This window comes from Dermacentor albipictus, unplaced genomic scaffold (genome assembly GCF_038994185.2).
Source record: "Dermacentor albipictus isolate Rhodes 1998 colony unplaced genomic scaffold, USDA_Dalb.pri_finalv2 scaffold_524, whole genome shotgun sequence".
In the NCBI taxonomy this organism is placed as follows: Eukaryota; Metazoa; Arthropoda; class Arachnida; order Ixodida; family Ixodidae; genus Dermacentor; species Dermacentor albipictus.
This window is the reverse complement of record NW_027226078.1, coordinates 5,001-11,949: the sequence shown is the minus strand read 5'-3', so window position 1 is coordinate 11,949 and position 6,949 is coordinate 5,001. Positions and strand designations below refer to the sequence as shown.

At 60.2% G+C, this 6,949-nt stretch overlaps 2 non-coding genes across 2 annotated transcripts; both read left to right on the top strand.

Moving 5' to 3' along the window:
- Positions 1-3,679: 3,679 nt before the first annotated feature.
- Positions 3,680-5,494, top strand: LOC139054027 (small subunit ribosomal RNA). Its single transcript, XR_011510974.1, has one exon. It is a non-coding gene; the product is annotated as a small subunit ribosomal RNA (ribosomal RNA).
- Positions 5,495-6,731: 1,237 nt separating this feature from the next.
- Positions 6,732-6,884, top strand: LOC139054025 (5.8S ribosomal RNA). Its single transcript, XR_011510972.1, has one exon. It is a non-coding gene; the product is annotated as a 5.8S ribosomal RNA (ribosomal RNA).
- Positions 6,885-6,949: the final 65 nt, after the last annotated feature.

The window sequence follows — 6,949 nt, the reverse complement described above, 5'->3', positions numbered from 1 at the left end:
GCGTGTACACCGCCGCACGGCCACGGCGGAGTCGCTGGCATCCTGCGCGCAGTTGCATTGCGTCGCGCCGGGAATCGTTGAAGCCCCACGCAGACGTCGGCGTCGGCCCCGACCTGGCTGCGAGCGCTCGAAGAGACCAAGTCCGAAGCCACGTGAGCCGGGGCGGTGTGAGCGCGACTAAGTCCGAGACGACGTCAGCCGGGGCGGCGTGAGCGAGACCAAGTCCGAGACTACGTCAGCCGGGGCGGCGTGAGCGAGACCAAGTCCGAGACTACGTCAGCCGGGGCGTCGACTAAGTCCGAGACGACGTCAGCCGGGGCGTCGAGCACGCCGCGGTCGCTTTTCCCACTCTTACTCGAAAAATGGCGAAGGGGCCGCGCTAGCGTGCCTTGAATCGGTGAGCGGCGGTACCGCGGCGATCGCGAGAGCTCAAATCGGCCGTGCCAAGGCCAAATATTGGCGCTCGGCTCGGCGCAGTACGCCGCCTTGTCGCACGAGTACGGCCCCGTGGAGGTCTGGTCACTTATCGCTGCTCTTATAAGGGGCCGTACCGCCCTGGCCGACGTTGTACCGTAGTGCCGTTTTCGGCTTGCGCGTGTTCGTGGTGGTGTCCGCGCACCGCTCCGCACTCGAGAATCGTGCCCACGACGACGCGAGCGCTCGGAAGAGACGCAAGTCCGAAACCACGTGAGCCGGGGCGGTGTGAGCGCGACTAAGTCCGAGACGACGTCAGCCGGGGCGGCGTGAGCGAGACTAAGTCCGAGACTACGTCAGCCGGGGCGTCGACCAAGTCCGAGACGACGTCAGCCGGGGCGTCGAGCACGCCGCGCGCGCTTTTCCCACTCTTACTCGAAAAATGGCGAAGGGGCCGCGCTAGCGTGCCTTGAATCGGTGAGCGGCGGTACCGCGGCGATCGCGAGAGCTCAAATCGGCCGTGCCAAAGCCAAATATTGGCGCTCGGCTCGGCGCAGTACGCCGCCTTGTCGCACGAGTACGGCCCCGTGGAGGTCTGGTCACTTATCGCTGCTCTTATAAGGGGCCGTACCGCCCTGGCCGACGTTGTACCGTAGTGCCGTTTTCGGCTTGCGCGTGTTCGTGGTGGTGTCCGCGCACCGCTCCGCACTCGAGAATCGTGCCCACGACGACGCGAGCGCTCGGAAGAGACGAAAGTCCGAAACCACGTGAGCCGGGGCGGTGTGAGCGCGACTAAGTCCGAGACGACGTCAGCCGGGGCGGCGTGAGCGAGACTAAGTCCGAGACTACGTCAGCCGGGGCGTCGACCAAGTCCGAGACGACGTCAGCCGGGGCGTCGAGCACGCCGCGCGCGCTTTTCCCACTCTTACTCGAAAAATGGCGAAGGGGCCGCGCTAGCGTGCCTTGAATCGGTGAGCGGCGGTACCGCGGCGATCGCGAGAGCTCAAATCGGCCGTGCCAAAGCCAAATATTGGCGCTCGGCTCGGCGCAGTACGCCGCCTTGTCGCACGAGTACGGCCCCGTGGAGGTCTGGTCACTTATCGCTGCTCTTATAAGGGGCCGTACCGCCCTGGCCGACGTTGTACCGTAGTGCCGTTTTCGGCTTGCGCGTGTTCGTGGTGGTGTCCGCGCACCGCTCCGCACTCGAGAATCGTGCCCACGACGACGCGAGCGCTCGGAAGAGACGAAAGTCCGAAACCACGTGAGCCGGGGCGGTGTGAGCGCGACTAAGTCCGAGACGACGTCAGCCGGGGCGGCGTGAGCGAGACTAAGTCCGAGACTACGTCAGCCGGGGCGACGAGCACGCCGCGCGCGCTTTTCGCACTCTTACTCGAAAAATGGCGAAGGGGCCGCGCTAGCGTGCCTTGAATCGGTGAGCGGCGGTACCGCGGCGATCGCGAGAGCTCAAATCGGCCGTGCCAAGGCCAAATATTGGCGCTCGGCTCGGCGCAGTACGCCGCCTTGTCGCACGAGTACGGCCCCGTGGAGATCTGGTCACTTATCGCTGCTCATATAAGGGGGCCGTACCGCCCTGGCCGACGTTGTACCGTAGTGCCATTTTCGGCTTGCGCGTGTTCGTGGTGGTGTCCGCGCACCGCTCCGCACTCGAGAATCGTGCCCACGACGACGCGAGCGCTCGGAAGAGACGGAAGTCCGAAACCACGTGAGCCGGGGCGGTGTGAGCGCGACTAAGTCCGAGACGACGTCAGCCGGGGCGGCGTGAGCGAGACTAAGTCCGAGACTACGTCAGCCGGGGCGACGAGCACGCCGCGCGCGCTTTTCGCACTCTTACTCGAAAAATGGCGAAGGGGCCGCGCTAGCGTGCCTTGAATCGGTGAGCGGCGGTACCGCGGCGATCGCGAGAGCTCAAATCGGCCGTGCCAAGGCCAAATATTGGCGCTCGGCTCGGCGCAGTACGCCGCCTTGTCGCACGAGTACGGCCCCGTGGAGATCTGGTCACTTATCGCTGCTCATATAAGGGGGCCGTACCGCCCTGGCCGACGTTGTACCGTAGTGCCGTTTTCGGCTTGCGCGTGTTCGTGGTGGTGTCCGCGCACCGCTCCGCACTCGAGAATCGTGCCCACGACGACGCGAGCGCTCGGAAGAGACAGAAGTCCGAAACCACCTGAGCCGGGCCGCGGCGGGAGCTCGACGCCCGTCACGCAACTTTGGCGTACAAGCCACCGCACGGCCGCGACTGAGTCGTCGCCACCGTCCGGCTGGCTGCACTATAGCACGCCGGGAACCGGGAAAGAACCGCGCAGAGGTCGTCGTTTTGCCGCGGCGTTGGCGCGAGCGCGCGAAGAGACAAAGTCCGAAACGGCGTCAGCCGGGGTGTCGAGCACGCCGCCCGCGCCGGTCGCACTCGTGCTCGGAAACGGCGAAAGGGCCGCGCTAGCGTGCGGCCCCGTAGGGGCACAGAAAGGCGATTGTTCTGGAAACCGCGCTGTCCATAGGCGAGAGATTGCCGTTCGCGCATTCGGTCGACGCGCTGCGCTTTCACGACTTCGGCATTGCGCTGCCGACGTAAGCTTTCCATCTCGCTCGCGGCGCTGCGAGGCGGCACGATTTTCGCCAAACGCTCGTCGAAAGTGGCACGAGTACGGCCCCATGGAGATTTGGGAACTTATCGCTGCTATTATATGGGGGTCCCAGAGAGCAGTCGCCCCCAAAAGCGACCTGGGTGTTTGATATGCGGCGGGCTTCGTGCCCGTCAAGCGTGTCCCCGGTATCGCTCCCGTGGATCCCACAGCTGACGTCTGCAGCCTCATCCGCTTGATGCGTTAGGGGCTGGTTGTCGGACGACGCTTTCTCCACGATATCGAGTTGTGTTCCGCATCGTCCTCGGACGAGTCAAATGCGAAAGCGCCGAAGGCGCGGGCGTGACCCGTCGCCTGGCGGCTTTGCCGTCTCGGCTACGTTGCAAGTGTCGGTCGGTCCACCTGTGCTGCGGGCTCAAGAGAAACCGCAAGCCGTGATCGAGTCGACACAACCAGTCTATCGAGAATGTTGCGTGCTTCTTGCCGCGTGGCGATACCCGGCCCTTCGGGGAGGGCGCCGTAGCGAGCTCGAACGCCGTCGTCTCGGACTGTGCAAAGTGCTACTCTTTGCAAGAACGAAGCGTGCTGGGGCGCCTGAAGGTGGCCTCGGCATCGCAAAAACGGCGTCCGGCCTGCTTGACAGGCGGGACGCGCAGTTGAACGATTACCTGGTTGATCCTGCCAGTAATCATATGCTTGTCTCAAAGATTAAGCCATGCATGTCTAAGTACATGCCGAAATAAGGCGAAACCGCGAATGGCTCATTAAATCAGTTATGGTTCCTTAGATCGTTTCTTCCTACTTGGATAACTGTGGCAATTCTAGAGCTAATACATGCAGTGAGCCTGAAGCCCTTTGGGCGACGGGTGCTTTTATTAGACCAAGATCGATCGGGTTTCGGCCCGTATTGTGTGGTGACTCTGGATAACTTTGTGCTGATCGCATGGCCACGAGCCGGCGACGTTTCTTTCAAGTGTCTGCCTTATCAACTTTCGATGGTAGGTTACTTGCTTACCATGGTTGTTACGGGTAACGGAGAATCAGGGTTCGATTCCGGAGAGGGAGCCTGAGAAACGGCTACCACATCCAAGGAAGGCAGCAGGCGCGCAAATTACCCACTCCCGGCACGGGGAGGTAGTGACGAAAAATAACAATACGGGACTCTTTTGAGGCCCCGTAATTGAAATGAGTACACTCTAAATCCTTTAACGAGGATCAATTGGAGGGCAAGTCTGGTGCCAGCAGCCGCGGTAATTCCAGCTCCAATAGCGTATACTAAAGCTGCTGCGGTTAAAAAGCTCGTAGTTGGATCTCAGTTCCAGACGAGTAGTGCATCTACCCGATGCGACGGCTCGGACTGAACATCATGCCGGTCCTTTCTTGGTGCACTTCATTGTGTGCCTCGAGAAGGCCGGTGCTTTTACTTTGAAAAAATTAGAGTGCTCAACGCAGGCGAGTCGCCTGAATAAACTTGCATGGAATAATAGAACAAGACCTCGTTTCTGTTCTGTTGGTTTTTGGAATACGAGGTAATGATTAAGAGGGACAGACGGGGGCATTCGTATTGCGGCGCTAGAGGTGAAATTCTTGGACCGTCGCAAGACGAACTACTGCGAAAGCATTTGCCAAGAATGTTTTCTTTGATCAAGAACGAAAGTCAGAGGTTCGAAGGCGATCAGATACCGCCCTAGTTCTGACCATAAACGATGCCAACCAGCGATCCGCCTGAGTTACTCAAATGACTCGGCGGGCAGCTTCCGGGAAACCAAAGTGTTTGGGTTCCGGGGGAAGTATGGTTGCAAAGCTGAAACTTAAAGGAATTGACGGAAGGGCACCACCAGGAGTGGAGCCTGCGGCTTAATTTGACTCAACACGGGAAAACTTACCCGGCCCGGACACTGGGAGGATTGACAGATTGAGAGCTCTTTCTTGATTCGGTGGATGGTGGTGCATGGCCGTTCTTAGTTGGTGGAGCGATTTGTCTGGTTAATTCCGATAACGAACGAGACTCTAGCCTATTAAATAGGTGCGGGGTTCCCAGCACCTTACAACCTTCTTAGAGGGACAAGCGGCTCCTAGCCGCACGAAACAGAGCAATAACAGGTCTGTGATGCCCTTAGATGTCCGGGGCCGCACGCGCGCTACACTGAAGGAAGCAGCGTGTCTTTATCCCTGTCTGAAAAGACTGGGTAACCCGTGGAACTTCTTTCGTGATTGGGATAGGGGCTTGCAATTGTTCCCCTTGAACGAGGAATTCCCAGTAAGCGCGAGTCATAAGCTCGCGTTGATTACGTCCCTGCCCTTTGTACACACCGCCCGTCGCTACTACCGATTGAATGATTTAGTGAGGTCTTCGGACCGATGTCCGGCGCGGCCTTTCGGTTGCGCCGGTCTGTTGGAAAGATGACCAAACTTGATCATTTAGAGGAAGTAAAAGTCGTAACAAGGTTTCCGTAGGTGAACCTGCGGAAGGATCATTACCGGATTGTTCGAGGGTGACGAGCGCCATTGTTTCTACCCCGTGTGGGTGAAGCAGCTCGCTGCGCCCGACGCTTTCCGCCGCTGGCCCCGCTTGGACGCGGGGACGGCTATACCCGAACATGCCGGGGATTGCCCGAATTTCGAAGGGCGCCCCGTGCCAAATTTGTTGCGCCCAGTGGACGCCGGCTGCAACCTTGGACGGTTGGCTTGGCCGCGCCCGCGGGTAGAAACGGCGTAACGCACACTGTTGGGTGGGCTTTCTGAAGTCCGCCTCGGCACTCTTGCGCGGAATGGGAGTAAGACGACCCGACCTGCTGCTCTTGCCCAGTACGAGGGGAACGGCGAAGCGTGCGGTCGGTCAAGGAACTGACGGTCGAGAGCTAATGCCGCTGCCGCTTAGTACACACGGAACCGTGGTGCGAGCGCTCTCCCGTCCTCCGCGGCAAACGCTGCCGAGTCTGAAAAGGCTGGCGGCTGCCGGTCGCTTCCTGCGGCGAGTGTGGAGTAACGACCCGACTTTGTTGCTGCCCAAGTACTAAAGGAACGGTGCGGCGCTCGGTCGGTCATGGAACCGGCGGTATTGAGGGTGCGGCTGCCAAGTACGGAAGGAACCGTGGCCTAAAGCACTCTCCCGTCCTCCGCGGCAAATTCCACCGCGCCCGAAAGGGCCGGAGGCTGCCGGTCGGCTCCCGCTCGTGACGCGCGAGGTGTCGAGTTCGCGGTTCAATGCGACGACGTCTGCAGGCTATTTGCCCGCCGCCGAGGGAAAGGCGGCGTTGCTGCGAAGTACCGAAGGAAACGCGGCTTTGCTACGTCGGAAGCGTTCTGCGGTTTGCGGACTTGTGCGCTTTGGGAAGGCGCCGCACGTCGAAAGAGGAAGTACGGACAGACGAGGGACTGTAATCCCGTATTCGAACGCACTTGCGGCCAGGCCCTTGCTGGCTTCGTCTTCCGCCTCAAGTAGACTTGTTGTGGCTCCGGCGCAGAGAGCCGTCCCTGGCACTGGCCGAGTGGCTTTGGAGAGCTGCGCGAGTACGCGCGCGCCAAGCTCTTGTCTTTCGTCTCGAGTAGGCTGTTGGATCAGCAGCGGTCATGCGGAAACGCGTGACCGCCGAACGAAAGAGCGAAACAGGAGTAGCGCACGCCGAAAGGCGCTCTTCGAAACCACACACAGGGAGACGCCACGTGCCTGAAACACTGGTTGTACTGTACTGAATTGAACAAACTATTTTTCACGACTCTAAGCGGTGGATCACTCGGTTCTCGGGTCGATGAAGAACGCAGCCAGCTGCGAGACTTGGTGTGAATTGCAGGACACACTGAGCACTGATTCTTTGAACGCACATTGCGGCCTTGGGTCTTCCCTTGGCTTCGTCTGTCTGAGGGTCGGATCACATATCAAGAGAGCCTTCGGCGCACAGGGAACGTGCGTCCGTCGACTCGTTTTGACCGCG